Here is a 24282-nt window from a genome sequence, read left to right as displayed (position 1 = left end):
TTATGGTTTCCTTTGATGTGCAAAAGCTTTTAAGTTTCATTAGGTCCCATTTGTCTATTTTTGTTTTTACTTCCATTTCTCTAGGAGGTGGGTCAAAAAGGATCTTGCTGTGATTTATGTCATAGAGTGTTCTGCCTGTGTTTTCCTCTAAGAGTTTTATAGTGTCTGGCCTTATATTTAGGTCTTTAATCCATTTTGAGTTTATTTTTGTGTATGCTGTTAGGGAGTATTCTAATTTCATTCTTTTACATGTAGCTGTCCAGTTTGCCCAGCACCACTTATTGAAGAGGCTGTCTTTTTTCCATTGTATATTCTTGCCTCCTTTATCAAAGATAAGGTGACCATATGTGCATCGGTTTATCTCTGGGGTTTCTAACCTGTTCTATTGATCTATGTTTCTGTTTTTGTGCCAGTGCCATACTGCCTTGATTACTGTAGCTTTGTCGTGTACTCTGAAGCAAGGGAGCCTGATTCCTCCAGCTCTGTTTTTCTTTCTGAAGATTGCTTTGGCTATTCAGGGTCCTTTGTGTTTCCATACAAATTGTGAAATTTGTTGTTCTTGTTCTGGGAAAAATGCCATTGGTAGTTTGACAGGGATTGCATTGAATCTGTAGATTGATTTGGGTAGTATAGTCATTTTCACAATGTTGATTCTTCCAGTCCAGGAACATGGTATATCTCTCCATCTGTTTGTATTGTCTTTACTTTCTTTCATCAGTGTCTTATAGTTTTCTGCATACAGGTCTTTTGTCTCCTCAGGTAGGGTTATTCCTAGGTATTTTATTCTTTTTGTTGTAATGGTAAATGGGAGTGTTTCCTTAATCTTTCTTTCAGATTTTTCATCATTAGTGTATAGGAATGTAAGAGATTTCTGTGCATTAATTTAGTATCCTGTTACTTTACCAGATTGATTTTTTAGCTCTAGGTGTTTTCTGGTAGCATCTTTAGGATCTGCAAACAGTGACAGCTTTACTTCTTTCCTGATTTGGATTCCCTTTTTTTCTTTTTCTTCCCTGATTGCTGTGGCTAAAACTTCTAAAACTATGTTGAATAATTGTGGTGAAAGTGGGCATCCTTGTCTTGTTCCTGATCTTAGTGTAAATGGTTTCAGTTTTTCACCATTGAGAACGATGTTGGCTGTGGGTTTGTCATATATGGCCTTTATTATGTTGAGGTATGTTCCCTCTATGCCTACTCTCTGGAGAGTTTTTATCATAAATGGGTGTTGAATTTTGTTGAAAGCTTTTTCCGCATCTATTGAGATGATCATATGTTTTTTCTCCTTCAATTTGTCAATATGGTTCATCACATTGATTGACTTGCATATATTGAAGAATCCTTGCATTCCTGGGATAAATCCCACTTGATCACGGTGTATGATCCTTTTAAAGTGCTGCTGGATTTGTTTGCTACCATTTTGTTGAGGATTTTTGCATCTGTGTTCATCAGTGATATTGGCCTGTTTCTTTTTTGTGTGACATCTTTGTCTGGTTTTGGTATCAGTGTGGTGGTGGCCTCGTAGAATGAGTTTGGGAGTGTTCCTCCCTCTGCTATATTTTGGAAGAGTTTGAGAAGGATAGGTCTTAGGTCTTCTCTAAATGTTTAATAGAATTTGCCTGTGAAGCCATCTGGTCCTGGGTTTTTTTCTGTTGGAAGGTTTTTAATTACAGCTTCAATTTCAGTGCTTGTGATTGGTCTGTTTATATTCTCTATTTCTTCCTGGTTCAGTCATGAAGCTTGTGTTTTCTACGAATTTGCCCATTTCTTCCAGGTTGTCCATTTTGTTGGCATATATTTGCTTGTAGTAATCTTTCATGATACTTTGTATTTCTGCAGTTTCAGTTGTTACTTCTCCTTTTTCATTTCAAATTCTGTTGGTTTGAGTCTTCTCCCTTTTTTTCTTGATAAATCTGGCTAATGGTTTATCAATTATGTTTATCTTCTCAAAGAACCAGCTTTTACTTTTATTGACCTTCATTTCTTTTTCACTTATTTCTGTTCTGATCTTTATGATTTCTTTCCTTCTGCTAACTTTGGGTTTTTTTTGTTCTTCTCTAATTGCTTTAGGTGTAAGGTTAGGTTGTTTAATTGAGATGTTTCTTGTTTCTTGAGTTAGGATTATATTGCTATAAACTTCCCTCTTAGAACCACTTTTGCTGCATCCAGTAGGATTTGGATTGTCGTGTTTTCCTTGTCATTTGTTTCTAGGTATTTTTTTGAGTTCCTCTTTGATTTCTTCAATGATCTCTTGGTTTTTTAGTAGTGTATTGTTTAGCCCTCATGTGTTTGTATTTTTTACTGTTATTTTCCTGTAATTGATATCTTGTCTTATAGTGGTGTGGTCAGGAAAGGTACTTGATATGATTTCAATTTTATTAAGTTTACCAAGGCTTCATTTGTGACCCAAGATATAATCTATCCTGGAGAATATTCCATGAACACTTCAGAAGAAATTGTATTCTGTTGTTTTTGGATGGAATGTACTATAAATATCAATTAAATCCATCTTGTTTAATGTCTCATTTAGAGCTTGTGTTTCCTTATTTATTTTCATTTTGGATGATTGTCCATTGCTAAAAGTGGGGTGTTAAAGTCCCCTACTATTATTGTGTTACTGTTGATTTCCTCTTTTATTGCTGTTAGCATTTGCCTTATGTATTGAGGGGCTCCTATGTTGAGTGCATAAATATTTACAATTGTTATATCTTTTTCTTGGATTAATCCCTTGATCATTATGTAGTGTCCTTCTTTGTCTCTTGTAATAGTCTTTATTTTAAAGTCTATTTTGTCTGATATGTGAATTGCTACTCCAGCTTTCTTTTGATTTCCATTTGCATGGAATATCTTTTTCCATCCCCTCACTTTCAGTCTGTATGGGTCCCTAGGTGTGAAGTTGGTATCTTGCATATATATGGGTGTGTTTATATGCAAGATACCAACTGCATATATATGGGTGTTGTTTTTGTATCCATTCAGCCAGTCTATGTCTTTTGGTGGGACCATTTAATCCATTTACATGTAAGGTAGTTATTGATATGTATGTTCCTATTAATAAATTCTTAATTGTTTTGGGTTTGTTATTGTAGGTCTTTTCCTTCTCTTGTGTTTCCTGCCTAGAGAAGTTCCTTTAGCATTTGTTGTAATGCTGGTTTGGTAGTGCTGAATTCTCTTAGCTTTTGGTGTCTGTAAAACTTTTAATTTCTCCGTTGAATCTGAATGAGATCCTTGCTGGGTAGAGTAATCTTGGTTGTAGTTTCTTCCCTTTCATCACTTCCCTTTCATCAAATATGTCCTTCCACACCCTTCTGGCTTGCAGAGTTTCTGCTGAAAGATCAGCTGTTAACCTTATGGGGATTCCCTTGTATATTATTTGTTGTTTTTCCCTTGCTGCCTTAATATTTTTTCTTGGTATTTAATTTTTGATAGTTTGATAATATGTGTCTTGGCGTGTTTCTCCTCAGATTTATCCTGTATGGGACTCTCTGCTCTTCCTGGACTTGATTGACTATTTTCTTTCCCATATTAGGGAAGTTTTCAACTATAAAGTCTTCAAATATTTTCTCAGTCCCTTTTTTTTTCTCTTCTTCTTCTGGTATCCCTATAATTCGAATGTTGGTGTATTTAATGTTGTCCTGGAGGTCTCTAAGACTGTCCTCAATTCTTTTCATTCTTTTTTCTTTATTCTGCTCTGTGGTAGTTATTTCCACTATTTTATCTTCCAAGTCACTTATCCATTCTTTTGCCTCAGTTATTCGGCTATTGATTCCTTGTAGAGAATTTTTAATTTCCTTTATTGTGTTGTTCATCATTGTTTGTATGCTCTTTAGTTCTTTTAGGTCCTTGTTAAACATCTTTTTTTATTTTCTCCATTCTATTTCCAAGACCTTGAATCATCTGTACTATCATTACTCTGAAGTCGTTTTAAGGTAGAGTGCCTATTTCCTCTTCATTTGTTTGGTCTGATGGGTTTTTACCTTGCTCCTTCATCTGCTGCATACTTCTCTGTCTTGTCATTTTGCTTGACTTACTGTGTTTGGGGTATCCTTTTCACAGGCTGCAGGTTCATAGTTCCCGTTGTTTCTGGTGTCTGCCCCCAGTGGCTAAGCTTGGTTCAGTGGGTTTTGTAGGCTTCCTAGTGGAGGGGACTGGTGCCTGTGTTCTGGTGGATGAGGCTGGATCTTTTCTTTGTGGTGGGCAGGACCTCGTCCTGTGGTGTGGTTTCTGTGAACTTATTATGATTTTAGGCAGCCTCTCTGCTAATGAGTGGGTTTGTGTTCCTGTCTTGCTAGTTGTTTGGCATGGGTTGTTCAGCACTGTAGCTTGCTTGTCATTGATTGTAGCTGCGTCTTACCACTAAGACGGAGATATCTGGGAGAGCTCTTGCTGATTGATATTACTTGGGGCCAATAGGTCTCTGGTGGTCCAGTGTCCTGAACTCAGCTCTCCCACCTCAGAGGCTCAGGCCTGTCAACTGGCCAGAGCAGCAAGGCCCTATCAGCCACATGGCTTAGAAGTTGTGGATCATCTGCAAATTTTCTTCAACTTTCTCAGCCTTCACGAAAGTCACTGATCAACACAGACTCTCTCCTTTAATACAATGCTCTTGGATGAAGAATGTGTAAACCACTGACTTTGGGTCTGTATCTTTATTTATTTTCTGAGCAGCAACTACTGGTTTAAATAGAACATTTAGCTCTGGATGTTCCTTCTTCTCATTATTTGATGTATATCCAGAGGAAACAGCTGAGCCACCACTCTTGCTACTGTTTCTGTACTATCATCTGAGGTGACAGTAGAATTGGCAGCAAAATTTCAAGGGTCTGATGTCAAGGACCCATTTGGAAGCCACGTCAACCTGATGAGGGTGAGCAAAGGATACTGTGGGTGGAAAAGAAATGATGTGTCAAGGTTCTAAGGACTGGCTGGATTAGCTGAGATATTTATGGAAGGCTGATAGAGCCACACATACAGCAAGAAACTAATTTATATTTGAGAAAACAGGCAAACTATTCACTATTGAAAATATTTTTAATAATGGAAAGACAGAATTGTAGCATGTCTAATGTTCTTTTTAAATTTATTTTCATGTGCTATGATATACCACCTTCCATTATGTCCCAAATCTAACAAAATTCAACCACTCACCCAATGATGATTAGCCTTGCAAGGTTTATAGTCAAGTGGAAGGAAAGCCTATAGAAGCAAAATCCAGATGAGTAATAGAAACTCCAGCAGAGCTGGTGAGGTAGGAATACTTCTAATAACTCTCAGATATCCCCTTCCAACTCATCCAACACAACTCTTTGAGTCTTAATGGAGTGCTACTATGTCCCACTCACTTACCCCCACAGTCTAGCCTTAGGGTCGTTTGTCTTGCAAAGCTTACCTGGGACCCAGGTTAGTACTAAATTCCCTCAGTAATACTGGGTGCTCTTTTCTGGAAACAGATCCACTGGCTATTTTAGAGGAAATCTTCTACTCTCAGGTGAAGTTAAGTTGCTTTCGCTATGTTTCTAGACTTGTTTCTAGCCCCCTTTTAGGCATCTAACTCTCGATTGTTGGAATCATTTGCTCATCCTTTCCTTCTTACAGTAATGCTTTCTAGGCACCTTCATGGGCCAGACATGGTTCTAGACACTGGGGATGGAGGAGTGAGCCTGACCAACATGCTTCTTGTCTTGGAGGTGAGCTGGATATACAGGATGATAACTGAAACCATGGCAGTAATTATTCCCGTGGTGCCTCCACTTCCTCACAAACAGAATAGTGTTGCCTGGTTAGAGTCATGATTCTTTAACCATAGTAAGGTATCCTAACATTTTAAAAATACAGTTATTTCAACCTGCCTAATAGCTCTCAGTGGGTGTGGCATATAGAACAATATCTGGCACATACCCACGAATTCTCACAGCCTTGACTGTCGACTGTAAGATTTCTTTCTTTTTTCTACTCGTATGCTTCATACTTAGGTGTAGTGAGAAGAATATTAAACTAGGAGTCAGAACTCCTAGGCTCTGTTTTGTCACGTACTGGCTGTATTACCTTAGCTGAATCAACTATGAGCTTTGGTTTTTACATTAGTTGAGGGGAACAATAATACCTCATGGCACACTTCCAAAGACTGGTGTAAAGAACAAATATGTGTTCAAAATGTAATGAATCTTTGTTCACAAACTCAGATGTGCAAAAAATATCAACAACATTTATTTAAATTCGATTCTGTGCCCTCGTTCCAGTGGGTTAGTAGAAAATTCAATCTCAGTCATTTTGAGTTTTCCTCCTCCCTATAGTGGTACCAAGGTGTTTCAGCATCACTAAACCATCGGAAGACCCCTTGGGCCATTGAGCCATTCACTCTGATTAATACTGATATGTACCCACTGTCCTACCTCACATGCTCCTTGTTCCCATGCCTCACTAAGGACATGGGGATGCTTGCCAAGGTCTGGGATCCTATGCCAGGTAACAGCCTCCCTTGGTGCATATGTTGACCATCCCATCCATCCACAAGCACCTGCCACTTCACAGTGAGGGTGATATTCTCTTTTCTTCCTGCTTTCCCTAGAACACCCAATATCAAATTTTTAATATTCTGAGGACTTTGACCCCAAAATAGGAACATCTACTGACCTCAAGCAGCTTTTTCTTTGCTTTCTACCCTGAAAAACTGGCTTGAGGCAACAGGACCAGAAAATACGTAATGCCTGGCAACATGTTCAGAAGACAACAAAGGGCAAAATAGGGAGAACTAATACAAATTCATATATAAATAAATTACCCCGTCAAAGGACATTTAAAACACATACCCTCTGATATATTCATATGAATATGTGGTAGAATTCACCTCTGAGTCATAGGCACCTTTGCAGAGCAGTAGGTAACTAACCAGAAAAGAGGCACATCTTCTGCTGTTCACAGATGCTGCTCTTTTCCACTGTGGTTCATGCCACGGTCTTTACATTGTGGATTTCAGCTTTGAAGAAGCCTCCAGAGCCAGTATAGATCACTGAGTCTTTGATTAAACTCTTCTAAGGTCTAATAGTCTGGAATGTTTCATTATTTTCTTGGCAGGACTTGTGATTTATTTTTTAGCAGCTGCAGAAAGCAAAAAACTTGGGAGAAGATGTGTGTCACTGTTTGGGGACCTACAAACAAGCGGCCAATTATGGTGCCTTTAAAAAGAACATATTCATTAGTAAGTTTAGCTACTTGCTGTGTGGAAGTCTGAGTTCCATTCCCCTATCTCTTCCACTCACCCACCAACATCCACCAAAATGGGCATTTGATAATAAGGACAACTTCCACAAATTCAGTGCATACTCTGTGTCAGCCATTGTGCCTAGAACTTAAAGAGATTTGAGACACAGAAACCTAGAGGAGAAAAACACATGAAGACAGAGATTAGACTGAAGTGTCTACAATTCAAAGAACACCAAGATTGGTAGATAGCCACCAAAACCCAGGGGAGGGCCATGAAATGGAAACTTCTTCAGAGCCTCTGGAAGGAACCAATCCTGTCAAGACCTTGATTAAGGATTTCTAGCTTCTAGAACTGTGAGAGAATAAATTTCTGTTGTGTTAAGCCACAAAATTTGTGCTAATTTGTTACAGCAGCCCTGGAAAACTAATAAAATCATTTAATCCTGACAATAACCATGTGATTAGTAACATCATCCCCATTTTACTGAAAAGGAGATTAAAGACAAGAGTGGTTAAGTAGCTTGTCAGCACCACACAAATTTCAGGTACACAGCTGGAATTCAAACTTGGGGTTAAAGCCTAGCTCTTCTCTATTCTGAAGCCCACACATTTAGCAATTTCACAAAAGCAATTCCCAGTAGAGGCTAGGGAATATTTCTTTACCCAGAAGAGCCACTAAAAATAAAGCAGTCCATTTTTCTTGAGACACATAACAGAAGTGAAAACAACTAAATATAATTCCTAGCATTTAAAAATTATTGAAATATAGTTGATTTACGTATTATATTAGTTTCAGGTATACAGCATAGTGATTCAGTATTTTCACAGGTTAGACTCCATTAAAAAATATTACAAGATAATGGCTATAATTCCCTGTGCTATGCAAAATATCCTTTTTTTCTCTCCATGTCAATAAAAAATGTTTTATTGAAACACAGTTATACTGTGTTATACTGTATACACAGTTATACTCCTTTATTTACATTTTACTGTAAATGTAGCTGCTTTTTGGCTACAATGACTGAGCTGAGTAGATACAACAGAGATCATATGGCAAATCTAAACTATTTACTACCTGGCCCTTTATACAAGTTTGCCAATCCCTGCTCCAGAAAAGCAGAATTATTATTATTATTTTTTGAAGCACATATGATGGGAGTTATACTATTTATTTTTTAACATCTTTATTGGAGTATAATTGATTTACAATGGTGTGTTAGTTTCTGCTGTATAATAAAGTGTATCAGCTACACATATACATATATCCCCATATCTCCTCCCTACTGCATCTCCCTCCCACCCTCCCTATCCCACCCATCTAGGTGGTCACAAAGCACCGAGCTGATCTCCCTCTGCTATGTGGCTGCTTCCCACTAGCTATCTATTTTACATTTGGTAGTGTATATATGTCCATGCTACTCTCTCACTTTGTCCCAGCTTACCCTTCCCCCTCCCCGTGTCCTCAAGTCCATTCTCTACGTCTGCATCTTTATTGCTGTCCTGCCCCTAGGTACTTCAGAACCTTTTTTTTTTTAGATTCCATATATATGTGTTAGCATATGGTATTTGTTTTTCTCTTTCTGACTTACTTCACTTTGTATGACAGTCTCTAGGTCCATCCACCTCACTACAAATAACTCAATTTTGTTTCTTTTTACGGCTGAGTAATATTCCATTGTATATATGTGCCACATCTTCTTTATCCATTCATCTGTCGATGGACACTTAGGTTGCTTCCATGTCCTGGCTATTGTAAATAGTGCTGCAATGAATATTGCGGTACATGATTCTTGATGAATTATGGTTTTCTCAGGGTATATGCCCAGTAGTGGGATTGCTGGGTCATATGGTAGTTCTATTTGTAGTTTTTTAAGGACCCTCCATACTGTTCTCCATAGTGGCTGTATCAATTTACATTCCGACCAACAGTGCAAGAGGGTTCCCTTTTCTCCACACCTTCTCCAGCATTTATTGTTTGTAGATTTTTTGATGATGGCCATTCTGACCGGTGTGAGGTGATACCTCATTGGAGTTTTAACTTGCATTTCTTTAATGTTTAGTGATGTTGAGCATTCTTTCATGTGTTTGTTGGCAATCTGTATATCTTCTTTGGAGAAATGTCTATTTAGGTCTTCTGCCCATTTTTAGATTGCATTGTTTGTTTTTTTTGTTATTGAGCTACATAAGCTGCTTGTATATTTTGGAGATTAATCCTTTGTCAGTTGCTTCGTTTGCAAATATTTTCTCCCATTCTGAGGATTGTCTTTTCATTGTGTTTATGGTTTCCTTTGCTGTACAAAAGCTTTTAAGTTTCATTAGGTCCCATTTGTTCATTTTTGGTTTTATTTCCATTTCTCTAGGAGGCGGGTCAGAAAGGATCCTGCTGTGATTTATATCATGGAGTGTTCTGCCTATGTTTTCCTCTAAGAGTTTGATGGTGTCTGGCCTTAGATTTAGGTCTTTAATCCATTTTGTGTTTATTTTTGTGTATGGTGTGAGGAAGTGTTCTAATTTCATTCTTTTACATGTAGCTGTCCAGTTTTCCCAGCACCACTTATTGAAAAGGCTGTCTTTACTCCATTGTATATTCCTGCCTCCTTTATCAAAGATAAGGTGACCATATGTGCATGTATTTATAGCTGGGCTTTTTAACCTGTTCCATTGATCTATATGTCGGTTTTTGTGCCAGTATCATACTGTCTTGATTACTGTAGCTTTGTAGAATAGTATGAAGTCAGGGAGCCTGATTCCTCTAGCTCCATTTTTCTTTCTCAAAATTGCTTTGGCTATTCAGGGTCTTTTGTGTTTCCATACAAATTGTGAAATTTTTTTATTCTTGTTCTTTGAAAAATGCCATTGGTCATTTCATAGGGATTGCATTGAATCTGTAGATTGCTATGGGTAGTATAGTCCTTGTCACAATGCTGATTCTTCCAATCCAAGAACATGGTATATCTCTCCATCTGTTTGTATCATCTTTAATTTCTTTCATCAGTGTCTTATAGTTTTCTGCATAGAGGTCTTTTCTCTCCTTAAGTAGGTTTATTCCTAGGTAGTTTTTTCTTTTTGTTGCAATTGTAAATAGGAGTGTTTCCTTAATTTCTCTTTCAGATTTTTCATCATTAGTGTATAGGAATGCAAGAAATTTCTGTGCAGTAATTTTGTATCCTGTTACTTTACCAAATTCATTGATTAGTTCTGTACTTTTCTGGTAGCATCTTTAAGATTCTCTATGTATAGTATCATGTCATCTGCAAATACTGACAGCTTTACTTCTTTTTTTCCGATTTGGATTCCTTTTATTTCTTTTTCTTCTCTGATTGCTGTAGATAAAACTTCCAAAACTATGTTGACTAACAGTGGTGAGAGTGGGCAACCTTGTCTTGTTCCTGATCTTAGTGTAAATGGTTTCTATTTTTCACCATTGAGGACAATGTTGGCTGTGGGTTTGTCATATATGGCCTTTATTATGTTGCGGAAAGTTCCCTCTATGCCTGCTTTCTGGAGGGTTTTTATCATAAATGAGTGTTGAATTTTGTTGAAGGCTTTTTCTGCATCTATTCAGATGATCATATGGTTTTTCTCCTTCTATTTTTTGATATAGTTTATCACATTGATTGACTTGAGTATATTGAAGAATTCTTGCATTCCTGAGATAAATCCCATTGATCATGGTGTATGATCCTTTTAAAGAGCTGCTGGATTGTGTTTGCTACTATTTTGTTGAGGGTTTTTGCATCTACATTCATCAGTCATATGGCCTGTAGTTTTCTTTATTTGTGACAGCTTTGGTTTTGGTATCAGGGTGATGATGGCTGATAGAATGAGTTTGGGAGTTTTCCTTCCTCTGCAAATTTTGGAAGAGTTTGAGAAGATGGGCTTTAGCTCTTCTCTAAATGTTTGATAGAATTCACCAGTGAAGCCATCTGGTCCTGGACATTTGTCTGTTGGAAGATTTTTGCATCTATATTCATTAAAGGTATTGGCCTGTGATTTTCTTTTTTTGTAGTTTCCTTGTTGTTTTGGTATCATGGTAATTGTGTCTCATAGAATAAATTTGGGAGTGTTCCATCCTCTTCGATTTTTTGGAGTAGTCTGAGAAGAATAGCTATTAGTTCTTCTTTAAATGTTTGGTAGAATTTCCTTGTGAATGCTTCTGGTCCTGGAGTTTTGTTTGCTGGGAGGTTTTTCTTTTTTATTACAAATTCAATTTCACTATTAGTGATCAGTCTGTTTTAATTGTCTGTTTCTTCTTGATTCATTCTTGGCAGACTGTAAGTTTAAAAAATTTTTCCATTTCTTCTAGGTTGTCAAAGTTTTGGGCATATAACTGTTCACAGTATTCTCTTATGATTTTTTTGTATCTCTGTGGTATCAGTTGTTATTTCTCTTCTTCCATTTCTTATTCTGTTTATTTGAATCTCTCATTTCTTCTTGTTGAGCCTGGCTAAGTTTATTGATTTTGTTTATCTTTTCAAAAACCAAATGCCACTCTTGGTTAGAAAAGATAATCAAAATGAGATAAATAAAATCTACTTCTCATCTTAATATCCATTCAGCTAACATTGATTTAATGTCTGTTTTCTTCCAAGCACTGTGCTGGATTCTGAGAGGACAAAGGAGGAAATATAAAAGGAGATCTTTCCTCTAAAGCATTAACTACTGAATAAATATGAGAAAAAACAATGATTCCAGGATGCTCTGGGAAGCTTGAAAGTTGCACCTAGCAGCTTCCTGGACAGTGGTGCATGAGTAACACTTCCAATACGTAGTGTGTCTTTAAATGTGAATGGGACTTATCACAAAGGGAACAGAAATGGAAAATTGGCAGGGATAAGATGGGGATGAGCAAAGAAGAGCATTCTTGACTGAAGGTATGACATGTGTAAAGCTTAGAGGTGAGAAAGAATTTGGCCCCGTTTGTTGTGTGTGTTTCCTTGTGGCCAGAGAATGATCTGGGTGCAGAGGGAGGAGACAGCTGTAGGAAGAGCTCTGGATTCCAAGATGAAATATATTCTCAAGAGAGAGCAAAACTATGGAAAGAAATAAGGACTGCAACATTTCAGTGAGATACCATATTTCAACAAGTAATATCTCAGTCTTTCAGAGGCTTTGAGCTAAAAAAGTAAGGTTCTGATTACATATTAAAATATTCTTTTTAAAACCTGACCTTCATTAATATCTGTGAAAGAAAAACTGCACCGGATGAGCTAAACAGACAAGGAAGATTTTGTTTAAGACTATTGCAACAGGAGAGAGAGAGACTGAAATCTACTCTGCTGAAACAAAATACAGGAGGGTTTTAAAGCACTAGGTAAGCTAGAGGAAAGGTACTGGCTGGACTTTAGGGGAGAGTTTGGTCATCGTGATTAGACTATGCATGTTTGCTTATTGGTGCTTATCAGAGTTAAGCTCCTACCCTTCCACGAGTCTGAAAGATAGGAGCACTGTCTCCTTAAATAATTACATCTAACAGGCATAACTCTCAGGTCCTTGAGAAAGACATTCCTGGGTTGCAAAACTGCCATGATTTTGGAGGAAGATTTACATCTCCAAGAAGCACAGCAAGAATTTATAAAGAAGAGTTTTCTGAATTAAGTACCTAAGAAAAGGGAGGTCAGGTCAGACAGGTTGCTTGCTATAGTTAGCAAGCAACCTGTCTAAATTTTAGGGAAGCCAAGGGAAATTTTAAGGCTGTCTTGGCCATATAGAATCAATTGGATTTTTTTTTTTTTTTAACAAATAAAACATCAATGTGTTTAAGTCATGGAGATTAAGGTGGCAGAAAAAGCCTGGTTTTTGTCAACAGGCAAATCTAGACCCTTATATCATGGATTTTGTTTTCTCAACTATAAAACAGACATTTTATAAATATTTTGTACAGATGATTTGAGGATTTAGAAATCATGTAAATATAGTATCTAATAAATAAAAATAGCTTTGTATTTTTTTTATCACATGAATATTTGGCCAAAAGAGGTAAATGTCTGATTGACTGAGATTTTTAATCTTCATCCAATTGTATGAGCTATGGGGTATCATTCTTGCCAATGAAAGTGCTGCTTATATTTCCACCCTGTGATATTATGGACACAAAGCCATTCAAAAGTACAATGCAAAGTGAGAAACAAGGGTGCAGAGAAAGCGTTTGCTGGTTTGAGATAATGTCTTTTGTTTATCTGAGTCAGTTTAGGGTTTACTTCAGCTATGCCACAGGCAGAAGCCTGTCTCTAGGGCTCAGTGAGAGCTGGATGGATATACACTGATGTGCTAAAATGTAAAGCCATTGAGATGACAAAAGTGAGAGGATTTAAAAACAAAGAGGTGGCTCATTGAATCTCCCCGCCCAACTTTTAGCTATATTGTTTTGACACCCAAAACAGAATCACTGAAATCAGTCATGGCAGTACATCTATTTGAAATAATGTATCCCAACGGCATCACAAGTTTCGATGGAATTTTTCCCCCCCAAGAAGAATTTGCAAAGCATAAGCAAGAAAAAGAGCAATTAGGGATTCAGAAAAAGTCTACAAGCTGACCTCAATAGCATCTGTGTTGCCAAGGGCCACATTTTCCTTTTCAGTCTTTAAACTTAAGTCCCTTTTACTCCTATGCCTTCAGCTCTTCTCATTTTAATGAATTATTTCACCACATCTTAAATTACACGTCTCTTGAAGATACTACTGTCTGCTCTGCTTTGACTATTTTCATTACATTTTATTACAAGCTGGGTTCAAGAGAAGTTTTACACCTAATTTGGAGGACCTGCCCTGTCATTTTCATTTTCCTCCAGGACTTTTATCAAGCTAATTTGTATCAAGTATCAGTTCTTTTTGTACATCCAAAGCACTCTTTTATTCCTCTTACTTTTTTAAAAGATGTATTCTTTCTAAAGCTTGCAGGCACTACTCCAGTCTTTCCTCTCTTATTCCTGAAAAATCTCATGTACCTTGAGTTATAATCTATTCAGTATTTGAGCACCTGTAATGTGTCAACAGTGCTGACTAAGAAAACATCTCTGACCTCAAGAAGATCATAATGGTTAAAAATTCTGTGATATTCCAATGAATACAATGCATTGATGTGAATGCTATAACAGAGGTATGTTCACAGTGCTCTGGAAGCAATATCATGTAGAAGAGAAATCGGACATTTTACAAACTGGATGCTATTAGACTACACTAAGGGAAGGGGCACTTTAAAGGACATGTGTAATGAATCTTTTAATACATGAACTAATCAGTTTAAAAATTATAAATACATATGTAACATATACAGACATATATAATTTTCATATATATTTTTTTAACATCTTTATTGGAGTATAATTGCTTTACAATGGTATGTTAGTTTCAGCTTCACAACAAAATGAATCAGTTATATATATACATATATTCCCATATCTCTTCCCGCTTGCGTCTCCCTCCCTCCCACCCTCCCTATCCCACCCCTCCAGGCGGTCACAAAGCACGGAGCTGATCTCCCTGTGCTATGCGGCTGCTTCCCACTAGCTATCTACCTTACGTTTGGTAGTGTATATATGTCCATGCCTCTTTATCGCTTTGTCACCGTTTACCCTTCCCCCTCCCCATAGCCTCAAGTCCATTCTCTAGTAAATCTGTGTCTTTATTCCTGTTTCACCCCTAGGTTTTTCATGACATTTTTTTTTTAAATTCCATATATATGTGTTAGCATACGGTATTTGTCTCTCTCTTTCTGACTTACTTCACTCTGTATGACAGACTCTAGGTCTATCCACCTCATTACAAATAGCTCAATTTCGTCTCTTTTTATGGCTGAGTAATATTCCATTGTATATATGTGCCACATCTTCTTTATTCATTCATCCGATGATGGACACTTAGGTTGTTTCCATCTCTGGGCTATTGTAAATAGAGCTGCAATGAACATTTTGGTACATGACTCTTTTTGAATTATGGTTTTCTCAGGGTATATGCCCAGTAGTGGGATTGCTGGGTCATATGGTAGTTCTATTTGTAGCTTTTTAAGGAACCTCCATACTGTTCTCCACATTGGCTGTATCAATTTACATTCCCACCAACAGTGTAAGAGGGTTCCCTTTTCTCCACACCCTCTCCAGCATTTATTGTTTCTAGATTTTTTGATGATGGCCATTCTGACTGGTGTGAGATGATATCTCATTGTAGTTTTGATTTGCATTTCTCTAATGATTAGTGATGTTGAGCATTCTTTCATGTGTTTGTTGGCACTCTGTAATTTTCATATATTGATATCTAGATTTGCTTAAGCTTGGATATCAATCTTCTCCAAATTGCATTCCTTTAAAGAATAATCCCACCTGTTATTCAAAGAAAAAAAGTTTCATAATCGAGTAAGTTTCAAAAGTAAAGCTTACTCTGTTGTTGGCATGTGAATGCAAAGGGCACACTAGTATATTAAAGGTTTTTTTTTAAAGTTCTAATGTGTTTAACTTTGGTAACCTAGCCTTTCCTAATTTACTTGTACATGATACTTTTCTTTTGTAAACAACTACTAACATCCCAAGAACTAGTGTTCTAAGGAATACACTCTGAAAGATGTTCTTTTACATAACTATTCAACTTGAAAGTTGGTGGAAAGTGTCAGACCAGCCCAGGTAACCAAACACAGTGAGTTGCAATGCCTTAAGAAGGCATTTTCCAGTATCAATTAACACCATAAAGATTACTTTTAAAAATCATTGTAAAAGTACCATAAAGATTACTTTTTAAAATCATTATAAAAGTAAACATTTTGAGAAGTATAAAAGGGAAAAATAAATCAGCACTGCCTTACAACCCAGAAATAGCTAGTATTAGTATTTTGTATTTTTCTTTCTGGTCACTTGGCTGTTTACATTTTGAAACCTAGATAGATATAATGAAATATACACATATTTGTATATATAATTTCATGTCTGTTTTTCTGATTATCAAAATAATCCATGCTCATTGTAGAGCCACAGTGAAGATTAGAAAATAAGGTAAAATCATGTTTAAGTCATAATTAATGTATCTTTTTGACTTTTATTGTGATTATATACTTATATAAATATAATTTTTTATTGAAGCATAGTTGACTTACAATGTTATTAATTTCTGCTGTACAGCAAAGTGATTCTGCTATACATACATAAATACTTTTTCATTTTCTTTTCCATTATGGTTTATCACAGGATATCGAATATAGTTTCCTGTGCTATACAGTAGGACCTTATTGTTTATCCATTCTATAGCTAATAGTTTGCATCTGCTGGCCCCAAACTCCCACTCCATCCCTCCACTTGGCAACCACAAGTCTGTTCTCTATGTTTGTGAGTCTGTTTCTGTTTCATAGATAAATTCATCTGTATCATGTTTTAGATTTCACATATAAGTGATATTATATGGTATTTGTCTTTCTCTTTCTGACTTACTTCACTCAGTATGATAATCTCTAAGTCCATTCATGTTGCTGCAAATGGCATTATTTCATTCTTTTTTATGGCTGAGTACTATTCCATTGCACATATGTACCACGTTTTCTTTATTTATCTGTTGATAGACATTTAGGTTGTTTCCATGTCCTGGCTATTGTGTATAGTGCTGCTATGAACATAGGGGTGCATGTATCTTTTTGAATTATAGTTTTGTCTGGATATATGCCCAGGAATGGGATTGCTGGATCATATGGTAGCTCTATTTTTAGTTTTTTAAGGAACCTCCATACTGTTTTCCATAGTGGCTGTACTGACTGACATTCCCACCAACAGTGTAGGAGGGTTCCCTTTTCTCCACATCCTCTCCAGCATTTATTTGTAGACTTTTTAATGATGGACATTCTGACCAGTGTAGGGCGGCACCTCACATCATCTGCAAATATTTTCTCCCATCCTGAGGGTTGTCTTTTCATTCTGTTTATGGTTTCCTTTGCTGTGCAAAAGGTTGTAAGTTTGATTAAGTCCCATTTGTTTATTTGTGCTTTTATTTCTATTGCCTTGGGAGACTGACCTCAGAAAACATTAGTATGATTTATATCAGAGAATGTTCTGATTTATATCAGAGAATGTTTTGCCTATGTTCTCTTCTTGGAGTTTTATAGTGTCATGTCTTATGTTTAAGTCTTTAAGCCATTTGGAGTTTATTTTTGTGTGTGGTGTGAGAGTGTGTTCTAACTTTATTGATTTACACGCATCTGTCCAACTTTCCCAACACTGCTTGCTGAAGAGACCATCTTTTTCCCATTGTATATTCTTGCCTCCTTTGCTGAAAATTAATTCACCATAGGCGTGTGGGTTTATTTCTGGGCTCTCTAGTCCATTCCTTCGATCCATGTGTTTTTGTGTCAATACCATGCCGTTTTGATTACTGTAACTTTGTAGGATTTTGTGAAGTCTGAGAGGGTTATGCCTCCTGCTTTGTTCTTTTTTCCTCAGGATTGCTTTGGCAATTCTGGGTCTTCTGTGGTTCCATATACATTTTAGGATTATTTTTTCTAGTTCTGTGAAAAATGTCATGGGTAATTTGATAGGAATTGCATTAAATTTGCAGATTGCTTTGGGTAGTATGGTTATTTTAACAATGTTAATTCTTCCAATCCAAGAGTATGGGATATCTTTCCACTTCTTTGAATCATCTTCAGTTTCCTTCAATAATGTTTTGTTGTTCTCAGCGTGTAAGTCTTTCAACTCCTTGGTCAGGTTTATTCCTACGTATTTTATTTTTTGGGGTCTGTGATTTTGAAAGGTATTTTTTTTTTTTTTTTACATTTGCTTTCTGGTATTTCATTGTTAGTGTAAAGAAATGCAACCAATTCTTGTGTGTTGTTAATCTTGTATCCTGCTACCTTGCTGAATTCATTTATCAGTTCTAGCAGTTTTTGTTTGGAGTCTTTAGGGTTTTCTATATATAGTGTCATGTCATCTGCATATAATGACAATTTACCTCTTCCCTTCCAATTTGGATACATTTTATTTCTTTTTCTTGTCTGACTGCTGTGGCTAGGACTTCCAATGTTATGTTGAATAGAGGTGGTGAGAGTGGGCATCCTTGTCTTGGTCCAGATTTTAGTGGGAAAGCTTTCAACTTTTCACTGTTGAGTATAATACTGGCTGTGGGTTTGTCATAAATAGCTTTTATTATTGTGAGATATGTTCCCTCTATACCCACTTTGGTAAGAGTTTTTATCATGAATCAAAAAGAAATAAATAATTTGAAAAGACCAGTCACTAGAAGTGAAATAGAATCTGTTATTTAAAAAACTCCTTACAAACAAAAGTCCAGGATTGGATGGCTTCACAGGTGAATTCTACCAAGCATACAAAGAAGAACTTATACTTATCCTTCTCAAAGTCTTGCAAAAGATTGAAGATGAGGGAACACTCTCAAAAACATTCTATGAATCCACCATCACCCTGATACCACAATCAGACAGACAAATATACCACCAAAAAAGAAAATTACAGGCCAATATCTTTGGTGAATATAGATGCAAAAATTCTCAACAAAATATTAGCAAACTGAATCCAACAACACATAAAAAAGACCGTGACCATGCTGGACTCATCTCAAGTTCACAAGGATGGTTCAGCATATGCAAATCAATCAATGTGATACACCACATCCACAAAAGAAAAGACAAAATCCACATGATCATCTCAATAGATGTAGAAAAAGCATGTGATAAAATTCAACATCCATTCATCATAAAAACTCTTACTAAAGTAGGTATATTGATATAGTTTTTTAAATATTTATTCTAAATAAAATATAGTAAGGGACAAGGGCATAATCACCCCATAAGCTGCTTTAATATGTACTAAAGTGGGCAGAGCATGGTGAAAATCATAAGTACCTTATGTGTCTCTCTAGAGTGAGGGACATCGGAGATATCTTGCAGTTAAAAGAGTTCTGACAGTATATAAACTCCCTAAGAGGAAGGGAGATCTAGGAAGCTATAGCTGGACAATTGGACTCTAAAATCTTAGTTTCCCTGTCTACATGGTTCAGAAATATTCCATTTAGCAGCCAGTCTGTTTGGGTTTTGCTTTTCTTTCCTAGGTCTGGTGATCTATACTTATCTGTACATGGCTATCATTTAGCCTGGCAACTTTACTGTGAAATTAGCATCACTGTACCATGAACAATTGTTGAGCAGCACTTCCGTTTGTACTGTGGCTATAGTTCTCTCTCTGGCCACATTTCACATTCCTGCTTGATCTGTTTGGGATTTCCAATTTGCTCAGTGGGTTGGCAGGCATAATTTACAGGGCCACAGGCTAGCTGTGGTTTAAGGCTACTTCAACCCTCAGCTTTCTGTCTTGGCATCTCCCCTAGTCCCTGCACTTAGTTCCCAGCATCCTCCTCAATCCCAAAATTTCCTGTTTGTGTGAACAAAGCCAAAGTTAACTGAATTCAACACTAATCCCTATGGGGAGCAGAATGAGAGTGTGTAACAGTTTGGAAAAAACACTGCTCAGAAAGAAATAAAGCCAGAGGGACTTCAACTCAGCAGAATGGTTCTAATGACTAAGCATTCGGGCCATTTTCATCTGGATTTCAAATTTTGGGGAGCATAAGACTGTCACACAGAAAACATGTCAAATGAGAAGGCAGCTACATAATATGACAGGATTGCTAGTGCAATCAAAATGAGAGAACCGTGGTGGAGGCTGGGTGACCTATGGAGACCAGCAATAAGAGAACAATTTCTGCATATTGCACATTTAGTTGCCTTGATGAGGGAACACTGCCGTACCACTTCTGTCTTTCAAGTAAAATATTTGAGCTTCTTCTCTCAGGGAGCTGACATGCACTCAAGATCTAATAAATCCAGGAACTGTGCTAGACATTTTCTACTGGGTTTTTCCACTTTTACAACAATTTTGCAAGGTTGATATTCAATTTCAGAGATGAAAAACAAAAGGGAATCTCAGAGAGAATAATTAATAGATGAAAGTTCACAGCTGTGGTAACTGGCAGACCTGAATTTGGATGGAGTCTTTAGGTCTCTGAACTCCCATGTTCTTACCACTGTAAAAATTTTCTTGGTTCATAGACTTTGTGAGAAGCTTATGAAAATTTTGAATCTTGAGCATTGAAAAATGCATATGGCCCAACATCTTTGTTTGGGTTCTATGGCCTTTATGGTTAAGAAGCCCTTCATTTTGCATCTATTTTTCTTGCTAAAAATAGTATGACTTAAAGTGTAGAAGAATATACACTTTGATATTTTGGAATATATGTGCTTCTTTCCTAACAAAATTGATATATCTTCCAATCAGAAATAGGATACAGAGGCAAATGATAGAAGTTGTGATCAGCCTCCCTTTCACACCCCTGATGTATACACTCCAAATATCTCTGAGAATTAATGTTGTAAGAAAGAACGTTTGTTACTGATGTCACTGTGTCTCACTTTTTTAGTGTGCTGGTGCTGAAAAACAAACAAAAAAAATGTTGAAAATTACTGTCATTAAAATGACAATAAAATATCTTGCTAAGTCAAAATCATCTATGTGTTAGCATAATTTACTTTACTTTAATGAACATCACACATGGATGCAATTTTTTGGTTATCAATCACCCACCTCAAAAGAGTTAGGTGAAAATAAGACTTTATACAATAGTTTCTTTTTTTTTTTTCGGTATGCGGGCCTCTCACTGTTGTGGCCTCTCCCGCTGCGGAGCACAGGCTCCGGACGTGCAGGCTCAGCGGCCATGGCTCACGGGCCCAGCCGCTCCACGGCATGTGAGATCTTCCCAGACCGGGGCATGAACCCGTGTCCCCTGCATCGGCAGGCAGACTCTCAACCACTGCGCCACCAGGGAAGCCCTATACAATAGTTTTTAATCCTTGGAATTTCTACATCTATCATCTTTTTTTCTTTCTACTTAAAACAAACATCATGAAATGTGTGTGTTGCCAGTTTTATCACATCTTGTATGGGAAATGAAAAGACGTATCCTTTCCCAAATGTCATGATTCATGTTCTAGCCCTGTCCTCTTGGAGTCTTTAGGGGGTGGACTTGTTATGGTAACTTAGAATCAGCAGGTAATACAAACACTCATTTATCTTCTGAAGTGGGTATTAATCACCCAGATGCACGAGAAAGATGCAAGTGATTTCTGGGAAAGTTGGTTGTGTGACTATAAACTTCACTCCATAGGAAGTTAAGAGAAGCCTTCCCTACCCTGAACATAAGTTAGTAATGAGCTTGGGGATGAAAGGCATGTGGTGGGATTCAGAAATATAAAATGCCTAATGTTGTCTCCGTGTCAAGGAGAAACACTTTTATCTACATGAAAGAACAGAAAGAGAATGCTATTTCCGAAAAGACAACTTTTGTATTTTCCATGATGCACATGGTACAAATTGAGTTTTCTTCCTTCTCTCTCTCCCAGCCCTGATCCTCACCTCACCTCCAAACATCTTGGAATCTTAACATTGTAGAGTTAGGTTAAAAAAAAAGAATTAAATGAGAAACAAAAATGTTTAACATGTACATAGTGATATCTCACGATATTTATTTACCCATTCTAAAAAAGTGTTTGCTTATCATATTTGGTTTTCTGTCACTGGCATCATAATTTTATAAAATTATATTCTAGTAAGTAAAAATAACAAGCACTGATAGTTATGAATGCTTCTTCTGCGCCAGGCACTATGCTCAAAGCACATTATTTAATTTGCCGCTTGCAGAGATCACCTGAGATGGTGGAGTAGAAAGACCCAGAGCTCACCTCCTCTCACAGGCACACCAATATTACAACAATTTACAGAACACCTATTGAAAAAGGCAGGAACCTGCCAGAAGAGATCTTCTACAACCAAAGATATAAAGAAGGAACCACAATGAAACAGGTAGGAGTGACGAGTTATGTTACAGTCAAGAGCCATACCCCCAGGTGGGCAATCCACAAATGGGAGAATAATTGTAATTGCAGAGTTTCTCCCTACAGAGTGAGAGGTCTGAACCCCACATCAGGCTGCCCAGCCTAGGGGGTTCTGCACTGGGAAGACAAACCTCTAGAATGTTTGGCTTTGAAGGCCAGTGGGAAGGCAATGGAGACTCTACTGTTAAAGGGCACAAACAAAATCTCACATGCTCCAGAACCCAGGACAGAAGCAGTAATTTGAAAGGAGTCTAGGTCACACCTACCTGCTGATTTTGAAGTTTCTGGGAAAGGCAGGAGACAATTGGATCTCACCAGGGGGACATAGAAACTGGCAGCAGCCATTTTTGGGAGCATGTTCTACCATGTGGACACTGGTACTGGCAAGTGCAATTTTAGAATCCTCCCCTCTGGCTTTTTAGCCTCAAGACTCAGCCCTGCCCATACCCAACAGCCCATAGACACCAGTACAGGGATGTCTCAGGCCAAATAATTAGCTGGGTGGGACACAGTCCCACTGACTAGCTGACAAGGCTGTCTTAAGAACCCCTGAGCACATAGTCACCCCTGGACATGACCCTGTCCACCAGAGAGCCCAGGACCAGGCCCCACACATCCGTGCAGGCACTAGATCTGCGATTCCCCAAAGCTTTGCAGCCAGAGACTCTGGGATCCAGATCCACCCACTAGCAAGCCTGTTCTAGCATTGAGAACACCCATACCCACCAGCGGGTTGATATCAGCTCCAGGGAAACCATAGCCCCACAGTCTGCAGATCCTGCTCACCCATCAGCAGGCCAGCACCAGCCCTGAGATGGACTGGGCCCTGGCCCCAACCACCGATGGTCTGACCCAAGCTCTGGTATCCCTGGGCCCTGTAGCCAGACCCCAGGACCCAGCTCTGTCCACTAGTAGGCAGGCACCAGCCCTGGGATATCCTGGGTCTCAACTCCACCCACCGCACTAGCACAAGCCCTGGGGATCCCTGGGTTCCACAACCAGCTGCCTTGTGACTCAGCCCTATCAACAGCAGGTCCCAGCAACCAACCAGACTGGGTCACAGCCCCACCTACCAGAACGCCCACAGTATTCAGCCTGCCAAAACAGAAGGACCCATGCAGCCCACATAGGGGGCACCACTAGAGCATATTGCTCTGGTAACCAAAGGGGTGTATACTGCTTGGAAGCACAGGACATCTCCTATAAAAGGCCACTTCTCCAATATCAGGAAACATAACTAACCTACCAAATACAAAGATAAAAACAGCAAGTTGGGCAAAATGTGATGACAGAGGAACACGTTCTAAACATAGGAACAAGATATAAAACCCCAGAAGAAGAACTAAGTGAAGAGGAGATAGGCAGTCTGAGAACAAATTCAAGATAATGATCATAAGATGATCAAAGAATTTGGGAGAAGAATGGATCAGGAGAACGAGAAGGTAGAAGTTTTTAAAAAAGAATTAGAAAATATAAAGAACAACCAAACAAACAGAGAGGAAGAATAAAATAACTGAAATGAAGAATATACTAGAGGGCTTCCCTGGTGGCGCAGTGGTTGAGAGTCCACCTGCCGATGCAGGGGACACGGGTTTGTGCCCCGGTTCGGGAAGATCCCACGTGCCGCGGAGCAGCTGGGCCTGTGAGCCGTGGCCACTGAGCCTGCGCATCCGGAGCCTGTGCTCCTCAACGGAATAGGCCACAACAGTGAGAGGCCCATGTACCGCAAAAAAAAAAAAAAAAGAAAAGAAAAGAATATACTAGAAGGAATCAACAGTAGATTAAATGGTACAGAGGAATGGATCATCAAGCTGGAAGGCAGAATAGTGTGCATTACTGAAGTTGAACCAAAAAAGCAAAAAGAATAAAAAGAAATGAGCACAGCTTAAGAGACATCTGGGACAACATCAAGTATTCTATCATTTGTATTATAGGGGTCCCAGAAGGAGAAGAGACAGAGAAAGAGGCAGAGGACATTTAAAAAGACATAATAGCTGAAAACTTCCACAACCTGGGAAAGGAAACAGACATCCAAGCCCAGATATCACAGAGAGACCTGAATAGGATCAGCCCAAAGAGGACCAGACCAAGACATATTGAATTTAAAATGGCATAAATTAAAGATAAGGGAGAATATAAAAAGCAGCAAGGGAAAAGTAACAACTTACATACAAGAGAACTCCCATAAGGTTATCAGCTGACTTTTCA

The 24282-nt window shown here is 38.0% G+C and overlaps 1 protein-coding gene across 2 annotated transcripts in view; it reads left to right on the top strand.

Moving 5' to 3' along the window:
* Nucleotides 1–24282, top strand: part of PRELID2 (PRELI domain containing 2) — a 705022-nt gene that overhangs the window by 647349 nt on the left and 33391 nt on the right. Inside the window, exon 12 of one of the 2 annotated variants that reach the window (XR_010942160.1) lies at nt 21881–21995. The exons of the other annotated variant lie outside the window; for it this stretch is intronic. The gene's annotated coding sequence lies outside the window, so the exon portion shown is untranslated. Of the gene's footprint in view, nt 1–21880; nt 21996–24282 lie in introns of those variants that run through there. 2 annotated transcript variants of the gene reach the window in all.

Source organism: Pseudorca crassidens, chromosome 3 (assembly GCF_039906515.1).
Source record: "Pseudorca crassidens isolate mPseCra1 chromosome 3, mPseCra1.hap1, whole genome shotgun sequence".
Taxonomy (NCBI): Eukaryota; Metazoa; Chordata; class Mammalia; order Artiodactyla; family Delphinidae; genus Pseudorca; species Pseudorca crassidens.
The sequence above is the reverse complement of the archived record's forward strand: the minus strand, read 5'-3'. Positions and strand labels throughout refer to the sequence as shown.